We start from the raw sequence: 12,705 nt of genomic DNA, 5'->3' as shown, positions 1-12,705 counted from the left end.
TTGGGCAAGAAGTGGAATGAGTCCAGGCATTGATTTTTGATTGAGTAGTTTCTCCTGCTGCCCCCAATCTTCCTCCTGTTCCCTTGCTTCCTTCCTGTGTCCTGTGTGACCCATGCCTGCTTCTGCAGTGCTCATCACAAAGGCCAACAGGTAGTTGACTGGGCTTCACGTAAAGATGACCAGCAAATCTCTGCAGTCTTACATGCCCACATAGCTAAGATTTAAGTTTTCAAGCATCTCTGCATAGACACATTAAATATACGGCTTCTGTGCCTTTAATTTATGCCAGAGTAACTTGCTGCTTTATTTTTGGAAGTGAGGATGACAAGTCTCTTACACTCATCCGCACTGTTTGCAGCTCTAGCTTTAGAGCATGGCAGTGATGTGTTTTCCAAAATTGATGAGATACAAAGAGAGACTTAAATAGGCCTATCACACTGCTGTATTCAAAGCCAAAAAGTAGAAAAGTAGGAGCTGGGAAAAAATAGATCAAAATTACCTGCTTTTAATTTACCACCTTTGGAGAATTGGAAAATATTGGTTGCAGAAAAGAAAGTTGAAGCTTGATTTATTTTTTAGCTTGTCTCCTGCTGGAAGTGTTTTTTTCTCATAAACATGTGTGGTTCCTTGCATGTGCTCTGCTCTCTGGATTGCTGGCATTCTTTGGAAGAGAAGACTGGCCAGGGTGGCAAAAGGTTATCTTCATCTAGGTCTTTTCTAATGGTACAACTCAACAGCCATGAGGGACCTGTGATTTTCCTCTGTTGAACTTTGTGTATCCAGCTGGTTTCTGTGAAAGTTGTGTGGTGGTAAAGGTGGAAAGGTCTCATTGGACTCTTCCTCTGAGGTTGCTAGGTGTGATGTTGCCACGTAGGCCATGGCAACACATACATGTAGACCTGTATCATCATGTTAATGTTCCCTAAGAAATGTGGAGATGATGATAAATGATGAGTTGAACTCCACTAAGATTAAAATCCACTCATTTTCTGCAGAGGTTTCCTTACTGCCCCTCACCCTTGTGTCCCACGACTGAGCTGGAGGGGCCATCTCTTAGTATTAGCAAGAAGTTTTTAATCTCTGTGACTCATACAGTCATTGGTTTAACTGCTCAGATTTTCATTGAGTATACCAATGGTTAGATCTGGTGATGGGAAGATAGCACTGGCTAGGAAGCAAGATTGATTTCACAACAATGAAGAGGTTATCTATAACTGACTATCTGCATACTATGTTTTTATAGCAGATTTGAATCAGAGAGAGGAAGGACACTTTCAAAATCTGAGACTGGTCAAGTTCATTGGAAGCATCAATTTGAAATATTTGGAGTTTGAGTGTGAGTTTCTGTTTCAGAGTGGATGTTTGGATGTTTACTTTTGAAGAGTGAAATTCCCCTTTTTAAAGGTGATGGTGAGGGATTGTGTGATACATATTGAACAACAGCCGTGCTGATGAAGATGAGAGGAAATAGAAGTGACTGTACAGAAGCGACACCATCTAGTTGGTTATCTCCCTTGATAATAACCAAAAGAGGAAAGAGTGTAAGAAAGAGCCCTCTGGGCATGGCATGAGTCTTCCCCTGCAGATTGTCTCAGCAACCAATGGGTAAATGTGCTAAGTGCTTCTTGGAGTGTCCTTGAGTTGTCCCCAGATGCTGCTGTTGAGGCTCAGGTTAGGGAGTTCATTACTTTGAGCAAACCCAAGCCATGCAATGTCAGGCCTTATATCAAGTTCATGTGGATTAGCCGAGGTCATCAAAGTCACAGGTGCTAAGCTGGACTTGGCAGGGGAATGTCACAGCACTGAATGGACTAGTAGTCCTGCTCTAATGACTGATGCAGATCTCAGGAGAGTGGAGTTCAGCTCTTGGACCTCTGTATTTCTGTCATTTAACCCTCCCACTTCCTCCCATGGAAAGCATCTACTGGAAGCATCTACTGGGAGTATGTCGAGAACACTGGTCATATCTGTGGGCCTGAGCTCCTGTGCAATGAGTAGGATTTAGCAAGAGGAACAGAAACCTCCACTCAGCTCCATCCTCATTAGCTGTGTAGTATTGATGCCTCCTCAGGGGCTTGATGCTCAGAGGATAGAGGTACAACCTCTCATATCTCGCAGGAGCCTCTTCCAGGCCTCCAAAGAAGAATGGAGTGTAATTTGGCACTTATTATTTCATTGCATCAGCTTTTCTGAGTCTGAGAGTGCTCTTTGCACAAGCAAATAAATTACCCATCTCATTTTGCTGTGTGCTCTGCAGACAGCCATATGTTTGAGCCTGATAGAGATTCTTATCTCACGGGCTAAAATTACTCAATGGAGGATGACATTTCTTATCAAGGGCTTTGCTGAATCAGAGAAGGCCCTGGCACCCAGCTCTGAAACACAGCTCCTCTTTGTCCAGCCTCTTGGCGCGGAGATAAATGGATTTGTGTCTGTAGGTCAGAGGCACTTACGTCAAGGTTTTGTAGCAGATCTGAGGATTGTCCATGTGCTCAGGAGGACAAGGAACTGAGGAGGGTATGCAAGGCTGTTCCTTTAACTGAAATTGAGGAGCCTGCAGCTGTTCAAACACATCTTCACTTGGAAGAGCCTTATATCCATGGCTGATAACTTCAAGCTTTGCAGCCAGTAGGAGCCAGGGACCCTTTTCTCCCACTGTGTTTAAAGGCTCCACTTCAAATTAGGTGGCGTGAATAACCATCCCCTCCTACTGGCAGCCACAGCTTTTCTCCAGACTTACTCACAGCTTGCATAAAGCTTTGTCTCTCCATGCTCCCACCTCTTTAATGGATGGGTTATTTTCCTTCCTCTTTTTCCTTTTCCTCCCCTGTGCTCTTTGGATTTTATCTGGTAGCTGATGGTGATACAAGGTGTTCTCTGGGTGTTTAGAAGCTTCTTCCTGCATAGCATATTCTCGCTGCTTTCTCTTTGTGATGCTGAACTGACAACATGGGGCATTCAGCTCCTAAAACCTGTCTGGGCAAAGCTCTTTATGGAGTAGAGATGAACCTGCTGATATATTGTCCTTTCCTCTATCTATGCACTGTCCATGAAGGCAAGTTCATCCCTAGGAGCCCTTCTGAGAAGAAATCAAGACCTAGACACCCAGTCAGACATGGTCAAACTCTCTGTAAGGGGTTCCTAGAGTATGTGGCTCTGCATTAGCATCTTTGTTTTCTGCTCAGAAGAGGGTGTCTTTGCCAGGTTGATGCTCTCTCACAGTGTCGTACTAAGAAAAGGCATAGTCATGTCAGTTCAGAATAAACCTGGCAAAATGCCCTCTTCAATGGAGAGAGACACCCTGTTTGCTTCTGCTAAATGGTTTCCTGAGTTTTGTAAATTTTTCTATGGCTGTACCAAGTTACTTCATTCACCCTGTAATAACAGATGGCTTCAAGCCCACCTGTGGCAGCCCCATAATGCACAGCAGGAGGTCAAAGTCCCAGGTGTTAGGAAAAGACATTCATTAGGTCAGTGTAATATTCACAGACCGACTTCCCTCCCACCGCCCTCCCCCCGCCCCCGTACTGCCTAGGACATTGTGGCTGAAGATCCCACCATGAGCACCCTTGCTTGGCTCTGCTCTGGTGTGCTCTCAGCAGCATAGGATGGGTCTGAAAGTGATGCTGCCTGGAGGCAATTGCTTGATTTCAATGAGCCAAACCACCACACCGCTTTCTGCAGTGCCCCATGAGATGCCTGGAGATAGCCCTCCCTGCGTGGCAGTGGGCCAAGACTCTGCCAGAAGTGGCTCCTCAGGGATGCTCTTTTGCTGTTTGCTGCATCCATCCTCTTTGTCAGCCTGCAAGAAATGCTGGTGCTGGTGAGTGCAGCATCCCTAGTGAGCCTCATCCCTGGGGCAGAGCAGTGGGTGTCAAGTGAGCAAGACAGTGCTGCCCTCCTTGCAGCTGTCACTGTTCCTGGGGATGTGCAGCTTCCCTCCTTCTCCTGAAACTGTCTGCAGCCTGATACTGAGGGTTTTCCATGTTCTGCCTCTTGCTTTCTGTCATTGAGCCCAGTACCCATCAAAGCTCACAGCACAGGTGTCCTAGGTGCCTTCAGGTGTTGTCCCACATGGGCTGAGTCGCCCTTCCTTTAGACTTTTTCTTTTCACCATTTTCCTCCCCAAATCATGCTGAGTCACCTTGGTCTCATCACACAAACCATTAGCTGGCCTGTCAGCCCCTGGCCCTGTGCCGCTAGTTGAGCAACCACTGCCCAGATAGTGGTGCCCTGAGGTCACACTAGCATGGAGGTCTCCGAGGCAGTGGTCCTTGAGCTTTACTCCATGGTCAGGTCTGCGTAACATCGCACCACAGTCAGGTTTTATTCATTACCTGTTGAAGTATCTGTTTACCTCCAGTTTGCCTTTAGGTGCAGTGCTGTCCCGTCCTGTGGAAGTGGGTGGTTGCCTCAGGGGAGGGATTGCAGGTGGTCACGAGGAAGTGCCATGCTCAGGGCTGGTGGCCAGCTGGGGCAACCAGCCAGCATAACCAAGTCACTCCCAGCTGAGTCAGCCTGGCTTGTCCTGATGGGTGCTTGCTTTTCAGTCTCTTGCAGGGTCATGTTGGATTTGTTGAAAGAAAGAGGAGAGGGGGTTTCACTCTAACTGCCAGCTGTGTGAGCCTCACTGCACCTTCTAAACTGTTATGGATAATCTTGGTTGAGTTGGACTCGGGCTGCATACCCACAGTGTGCACCTTGCATGCCCACAGCAGGCAGCCCACACCCATGACATCATGGCATGAACCCCACATACCCATAGCATGCACATCTCAAGCATGTCAAGATTATGTGCCAGGTAGTGGTGCTTGAAGTGATGAGGAGAGCTCATATCTTTGCTTTCAGTTTCCAGGCTGAGTTTGCAGTTAGAAAAGAAACCCTAAACCTGTAATTTTATGTCATCTGAAGCAATTTCTCTCTAGAAGCCACAAGAGACAGTCAACCTGGAACTCACAGTGCTCTTGCTAGGAACCATTTTCTGGGTTAAAGTTGCATGCTCTTAGGGGGAAGGTTGATGCAATTCCAATATATGGATGGGATGTTGTCAGTGCCCAGTTTTGGTCCTCCTCTGGCATGGTCTTGAGTAATGTTGGGGTTCTGGTTAGCTGTGGCTGGTAGCTGTCCCATGGGTATTTCTGGGAGTGTGAGGATGAGAGCTAGAAAGGCCCCAGTGTTTGAATCCTCAAATCTGTTCAGCAGAGCTGATGCTTAGTCAGGTAGGAGTCTCTGAGTCTAGAGAAGCCTCCAAAACATCTGCTTCACGCTGAGAGCTTCCCCGTACTAGCATAGGCTTGTACATCTGAAGCAGGACAAGCTGGCAGAAATGCATTAACCACATGGGGAAGAAGTAGAGGAGTTTGGTCCCTCTGATTTTGAGCAGGTCAGAAAGCATCTGTTAAAAGGAAGATCTTCAGTCAAAACGAACTGGGAGCCTCTCCTTTATAACTTTGGTGTCTTGAAGGCACAGAGCCTGTTTTCAGAGTTGATGTGGACAAACTCTGTGTCCCACACCCTGTGCTTGCTCAGCCAAACTCTCAGTACCAGCTTGTCCCCATCCAATGTCTGTCCTCACATTCAAACGGTGCTTGATCACCTTTCCCACCTGATTTGTTACAGTGATAAATAGCTCATTTAGGTAATTGCCATCTAGCTTTAATTAAGATTCTCAATGCCTTTTTATTCTAAAGTTGAAAAAAAAAACAACCAAGGTTAATCATGATTGCTTCAGCGTTTGGGAGCATGCAGCCAGGTGCCCTTGACTTCAGCAGTGATTTAAGTGGATGTGTAAGTGCTTTTCTGATCTGAACCAAAATTACAGTAAATCTTGATGACTCACGGCAGGAGTCTTTCATCTGCATGCAGGTCTGTAAGTGAAGGAAGCATTGACAACTCTTGGAGCCAACAGAAAGAATGTGCAAATCCTGGCAAGGAGGTGAATTACCGTGGAGTTCAAAGCATGACATGCTCCTTTATGTGCTCTATTTCAGTTGTCATGAGGGAGTTAGCTCTTAAGATGTGATGTTAGGAATGGGCATGGGGTTGTTTTGTGCCTTCTGAATGTTGCCAGCCATTCAGGAGGGTGGGTGCTGCTGTGTTTCACAAACTCCAGCTGGCTGAATATCGTGGGATGCAGGATGAAGCTGCGCTGGAGTCACTTGTTTCATTTGATGCTGCAGCAGTAACTTTACAAAGCAGTTGGTTTGTAGCCTGGGAAATGTTTTTCTGCTGACTGCATCCCTAGCTAGCAATTGCCCTCCCATTCTGAAAGACGAAAGCAGGAAGAGTGAAGTTCTGGGTGAAGGTTCTCAGCTCTCAAAATCAGCCTAATAATTTTTTTTCTTTCTGATTTTAAATACTTGATCTCTGGATTATTCTTTGTGGTATATTTGGTTAGGCTTTGCAGAATCATTACATTGTTACATTATTATTTTTTTAAAATTTTAAAAGAGGGAAGTGTCCCAGCAGGCATAGGTGCAGATCACTACAGGAGTGCATGAGGTGCAGGCAGGTGGCAATGCCAGTGGCTTAGAGGTCAAAGCCAATCAGTTTATGCAAAGTTATGAAGAAATTCAACCTTATGAGGGCATTGAGCAGCAAAACTCCTTCCCAAGGAGAGACAGAGCATCACTGCTTTGCTCCTGTGACAGAGGGAAGGATCCAGCTCTCTTCCCCAGGGAATGGGCTGGTGCATCTTTTCCATCTCTAATGTCTCTGCTTCCTCCTATCTGATGTAAATAATTTATAAGGATGGAAACATGATCATGGGGCTGTCTGTGCAGCAGGAATGATAAAGCCTGAGGCCAAGCAGTGTGCTGGGGACCTGGTACCTAATGCAGTGCCTGTTCTTCGTGGGCAGTATGCCAGGGGGACAAGGGCTGGTTTGGTACTTACTAAAGTCACCCCATCCAGCTGATTTCTTTCTTCCATCTTTTCCTCCATGTATCCTTGTTTGTTTTTTTCTCTTTCCTTTTTCTCCTGTCTTCAACTTTCCTCCCTTCTTTTCCACTTACTATGTTCTGCATGTTAAAAACTGGCAGCTCTTTTTACTGGGCAATAGGAGTTTATGGCTGTGATTGAGCTGCAGGTATTTTGGCTGCATTAAGAACTAAACAAAGAGACTGTCACTTCTGTACAGGTCTGGCTTGAACTTGGGGTTGAAAAGTCACCTGTCAATGAAGAGGGACGTCTGGAAAGCCATGGTGGCAGTGGGGTGAGAAATAGCTTGAGGTGACAGTGGGTAGGAAGATTTATATCCATCTTTGAATTCACCATATATAAGTAGCCAGTGAATGTAAAACTCAGGAGGCATGGTGTAGTGTGAATCCCTGTGGTGCAGCTGCAGCAGAGTTTAACTGACAGGTCCCGGGACAGTCACATGGGTACTTGCAGCTTTCTGGAAAGCAGCACGAAGTAGAGCCACATCTTGCTAGTTGTGCTGCTGCCTTGCTTGGCAGACTTGCTCCTCACCTGGAGCTCCAGAGATGGGGGGAAAATAATGCAGAGTGCTTTTGCCTTTCAGAAGGGTGGGTTAGCAAGCACAGCACCTGGAGATGTTCATCTGAGAGACAAAATAAATAGAGGCAAAACTCCAGAAGAGATGCCTTTATCTACCCTTTTGTCTCACTGGAACACCTCTCCTCTGAGTTAAAACTGAGAGAGTTAGAGTTGTTCAGCCTGGAGAAAACTCTGGGGAGACCTTATTGCAGCTTTGCAATACTTAAAGGGGCCTTATAAGAAAGATGGAGATGGATGAGATACTTTTTAGCAGGGCCCGTAGTGGCAGGACAAAGGGGAATGGTTTTGACCTGAAAGGAGTTAGGTTCAGATTGGGCATAAACTTTTCACAATGAGAGAGGTGAGGAATTGGAACAGGCTTCTCAGAGAAGGTGTGAATGCCTGTCCCAAGGAAGTGTTTGAGGCCATGTTGGACAGGGTTTTGAGCAACCTAATCTAATGGAAGATGTCCCTGCTCATGGCAGAGGGGTTGGGCAACGTGGTCTTTGATGATTCTTTCTGACCCAAATAATTCTGTAATTCTTCAAATCCTGGAAGTTGTGATCTCCCACTGCAATTGATCCATTTACATTAACTGAGAGGGAAGAAACATGGCAGTCTCAGTCTGTTCAGCAGCAGAGATATTCTCATGCCAAGAAGCCACTGGCAGCTGCATCAAATCAGAGGTGGCAGGTTCAGGAGAAAGGTGTAGGAGCAGATGACCCCAGAGTCTGAGCATCCCTTCTCCTGAACAGGTGAGCTGGGTCAAAGCACCATATGAAAAACATAGACAAATGTCTGTGAACCTGCAGAGGTATTCTTACGGAATATTGCTCTTCTTTGGATCTTTGAGGAAACAGGTCAGCCTTTCAAACAGGGGCTTAAGCATAATTACACTGAGAAGTGCCATTTGCTGGCTCGTTTCTCCTTGGGCTTTCTCTTGGCACCTTGCTCTGGTTGTTGAGAGCTCATTTCAGTGGGTAATTGCTTGTTCCCGAGCCTGGGTGGCTGGTTTCATCAGTCTTCCTAGTGTCACTCTTGGAAGTAAATTGTAAATATGTATATTTAAACTTAGGGCTTTCATTATATCAAATGCAGGAGCAGGGTCTCCTTTTTGTGCCACCTCAAATTTATCCCTCAAACAACATGTTTAATCTTTCAACACCATTTCAAAATACTGCAATAGTGTTACGGTAGACTCAAGTATTATAGTTAATTATAAGATCAGGATGCTCAGGATGTTCCTGGGACTCTATGCTGTGCTGGGAGTTTTTGGCTTCTCTTTGAGACTTGTGTAAACCGCTCTTTATTTTCAGCAAAGCATCTGTTTTAGCTTCATGATTACTTTGTCTTTTAGACTGAAAGAGGCCTCAAAGGGTTTTAACCTCCTGCTTCCCCTGCCTTGTAATCTCCTCAGGGTTTGCCAGGCTCTTTCCCAACATGAATGGGCGGCTGGAGGGGGAAAGAGGGAAGTGGAGGAGGGGGGAATTCACTTCCGATGAAGTCAGCTGAACTCCATCCTGCAGCGGGTGAGCCGGGAAGGACCCTCTGCATCCGCCGCTCGTGATGTTGCCAGCGCCGGATTACACAGCGCAGCCCTGCACTGGGAAGCTGGTGATGACTGCGCTCCCCCACTGACAATCTTCCCATGGGAAGCTTTTCCTGACAGGAAGATGCATGGAGTTGTTAAATACTTCCCAACCTCTTGCTGAAGTTACTATTTTCTCAATTTAGTTTCACTTTATTTATGAGTTAGGTGATTATTAAGGGAAAAACAAACAAACAAACACAAACCTCCAGCCTTTTTTGACAGTTTCTGTATTTCTTTTTCACTTTGAAGTGTTGTGTTCTACATTTAAGTAGAGAGGTGCAGTGCATGTCAGCTTTGGTGAGTACCTCAATGAACTGCTTTATCCCAACAGAAAGGGATATTTTAGAAGAATTTAGGTCATAGCTTTGAAACTATTTCATCTGCTTGCAAATGAAGAAAGAATCATTTGCCAGGCATGTCCCTTCTTTCTTCCCAGCCTGCTGCTTTCTTTTTGTGTTCCCACTAGTGGTTTTCGAAGTCCCATCCATGAGTCCTCATCATTATCACAGACCTGCTTTGCTGCTTAGGCCCCATGCACCTCCCAAGGACCTGGGCTGCAGTGGTCCCACAGCCAAATTACTCTGATGGTGGTACAGAAGAGAGGGGTCATGCTCCTTTCTGCTTCAGAGTCCTATGAGAGATCTAACCTCTCACTTGACCTCAAGGAGGATTTCTGCACAGCAAAGCTGGTGCTTGAAGCTGACTGAGGATGCCTAGGTCTTCTCCTAGGACTACTGGAGCTCAGTGGGGATCTTGGGCTGCTGTGGACCACCACCCTTGGCCCTTGAACCAGCTTTGGGTTTCTTTGAGTGCCTGCTCCTGAGTGTGGTAAAGAACTTGATGTCCACTAGAAAATGTGACTGGCAGCAGAAGCCTTGAGTAATATGATACCATGAGAGCAGGGAGGAAGTCATGGAGGGAAGCATGTAGAAGGAAGGAAACTACTCCATCCACTATCTTTTCCTTTCCCCAGCTCCATCCTTCCATCCTCCTCCTTCCTGCTCAGAGCTCTGCCTCAGGGGTTTAGCCTTCATTTCAGGAGGTCCCACCACCCCTTCTGGTTAGGAAGCCGGTTGTGCAGCTGATGGATGCTGAATTTTTTAAGCCCTGCTAGATGTTTTTGTTTGTTCATCTTAGACATTGAGCGTGGGAACAGTTGCAGCCTGAGATGATGGTAGCGAACAGTTTTGTCTAACACGTATTTCAATTTTGTTATCTTGCTGCAGCTATTTTCACAACACTCATATGAAAGGTCAGCTTATCTCACTCCTGCCGTGGTACAAATGGCTAAAGAAAACATCCCTGTTTGTTTGTAGTGAAACTGGTATGGTTTGTGGCTTTTATGTTTTTTTGTCTTTTTTTTTATCATCTTGAACTCTTGAGCAGAAGGCAACAAAACACTCAAGGGCATAGTCTTATCTCTTCTCCATCAGTGCAAAGGTAGGATAACTACCTCCATTTACTGTGGGGTTGCATTGTCTCATTTTCAGACCCAGGCTCTCTCTTTTTAAATGAATAAATTGACCCCTTTGCAAATGGTGGAGCAACATTAATTTTCCACTCCCTTTTCTTATTTGTTAAGGTAGGTTGCTTTATAGTTATTAGGGGGCAGGTCTCCTATAGCACAGCAGTTGCATTGTCATTAAAGACAGTATTTTAAATTCTTCTGTACAGGCAGCTGCATCAGAGGGATAGTTGTAGAGGAATTATTCAGCATCCTGGGGCAGTGCCAGGATTGCATCCACGCAACTGCAGCTTGCAAGGTTGGACCAGAGGTTGCGCACATCTGACTGCCCTGCGTATGGCTACCTCTTACAGCAGCTATGTGAAGTTTCAAAACTAGCCTGGAAGCTGAGGAGATGGCAGCCTGAGCAGTGGAGGGCTGCCTTGGTTCCTCAGCAGTGCTGGTCAGGATTTGGGCACTGGAGCATCTATGGGACATCAGGGATTTGGGAGAAGAGTTGTGGGTCTTCATGTTCTTTCTTTCATCTGTTAGCTGGTATGGTCTCCTGTTGCCAGAGCAGTGTTCAGGAGATGCCCTCCAGTGTGGCAGTGGCATTCATCCAGCCTGGAAGGCTAGTCAGGGGCTTGTTTGCTTTTGTAATTAGTTTAACTGAGAGGTTGCAGGCTGGAGGAAAGGCAGGCTTGATTTCTCATGTCTGCTCAGGTGCTAGGCTGAGACTGCTTGTCTCAGCCCAGCAGAGGGTTTTATAATGTCTCTACAAGTCTTTGTGTCTCTGGCCATTAGCTAGATGCAAATCATAAGATTTTTTAATTGGTTGAAGTTTGCATGGAGTAAATGAGTCAGATGTTTCTCCCTTTGCCATGGTCCTCCTGCCTGCACATCAGTGCTGGGTTTGAGCCCGTGCACCAAGGGCTTCTCGTACTGCTCTGCTCCAGCAGCTCTGGGTCACCTGGAAACCAGGTCCAAAGCATGCATTCCTTTGATCATTGATTAGTGAAGTCGGCTATTTTAAGGTAAATGTTACAACTTGGTGTGAACTGTCACCACAGTTGCCACATGAATGGTGTGAAATTATTGTCAGGGAGCCAGTCCGTCTGACATGGAAGGTTTTCCACTTCCTTGGAGGTATAGGAGAGGACCTTTTGGTGCTCCTGGGTGTTGAGGAATTCAGCCTTGCAGCCTTTCTGAGAAGTTATTTTTCCTGCCTGCTCTGTAAACTGTGAAAATGAAGCATGCAGAGGAAGAGATTTACCCCAGATCGTGGAGGATGTTGCTGTGCTCAAGATCAGAATCTTCATCTTCTGTGTCCCAGTTTTGTGCTCCATCTATTAATACGCTGACACTATTTTTAGCCCTCTTAAGTAGCCACGTTGTTTGTAATTAGCCTCACTAATAATCGCTCTTCCATACGCTGCAGGTCCCATCAGCGGAGCAGCACGCTCCTCTGAGCAAAGTTAAATACAAGGGCAGCAAATGAAAGGCATCCGTATTTCAAGTTGGTTGTTACTGAGCTGACATGTGTCCTTGTAGCTCTGGTGATCAAGCAGCTGCCTAAATACATCTCCTGTATCTTGGTTAAGGACGAGGTGTTACCATTCGGGGTTTCCGGGGCATTACCTTGCTGACCTTTGAAGAACGTGAAGCAGCATGGTCTCTCCTCTCTCCTCTCCTCTCCACATATGCTGAGTCAAGGCTGCTGCTTTTGAAGAGAGATAGCATCTCTCATTACCTAGAGCTGGAAACTTAATTAATGGCTGCAGACATCTTAGACGATGGCTATACTTACACCCCGGCATACAAGAATTAGTAGTTACTGTAGGGATTGGGAGAGTTGGAGTAGCTGGATGAAGCGACGTGACCAAACCAGATGTGAATCCAGAAGTAGACTGACTGTAAAGGGATTGACTCTGAGGTGCACTTCTCTTACGTGCCACCAGTGGCTGTGATTTTGCTCCATAAAAAAATGCAACTACTGCATCAGCATTTACTTCTCCAGGGTAAAGGTGCTGTCTCAGAAAATGGACACGTTAGTAGTTAAGAGGAACAGACTAATTTCACATATTTTTCTTAAGAATCCATTCTCCAAACTTCCAGGTCTAAAAATGAGGGACCCAAAAATGTTCTTCATCTTGTAGGAAATGAGAAGCTAGAT

The 12,705-nt window shown here is 45.9% G+C and overlaps 1 long non-coding RNA gene across 3 annotated transcripts in view; it reads left to right on the top strand.

The window, feature by feature from the left end:
- LOC137449740 (uncharacterized) overlaps positions 1 to 12,705 on the top strand; it is a 106,449-nt gene that overhangs the window by 73,270 nt on the left and 20,474 nt on the right. The gene's annotated exons all lie outside the window — the stretch shown is intronic.

Source organism: Melanerpes formicivorus, unplaced genomic scaffold, assembly GCF_026170545.1.
Source record: "Melanerpes formicivorus ecotype bairdi unplaced genomic scaffold, bMelFor1.0.p_v2 SCAF_32, whole genome shotgun sequence".
NCBI classification, from domain to species: domain Eukaryota; kingdom Metazoa; phylum Chordata; class Aves; order Piciformes; family Picidae; genus Melanerpes; species Melanerpes formicivorus.
This window is presented reverse-complemented; position numbering and strand designations above follow the sequence as displayed.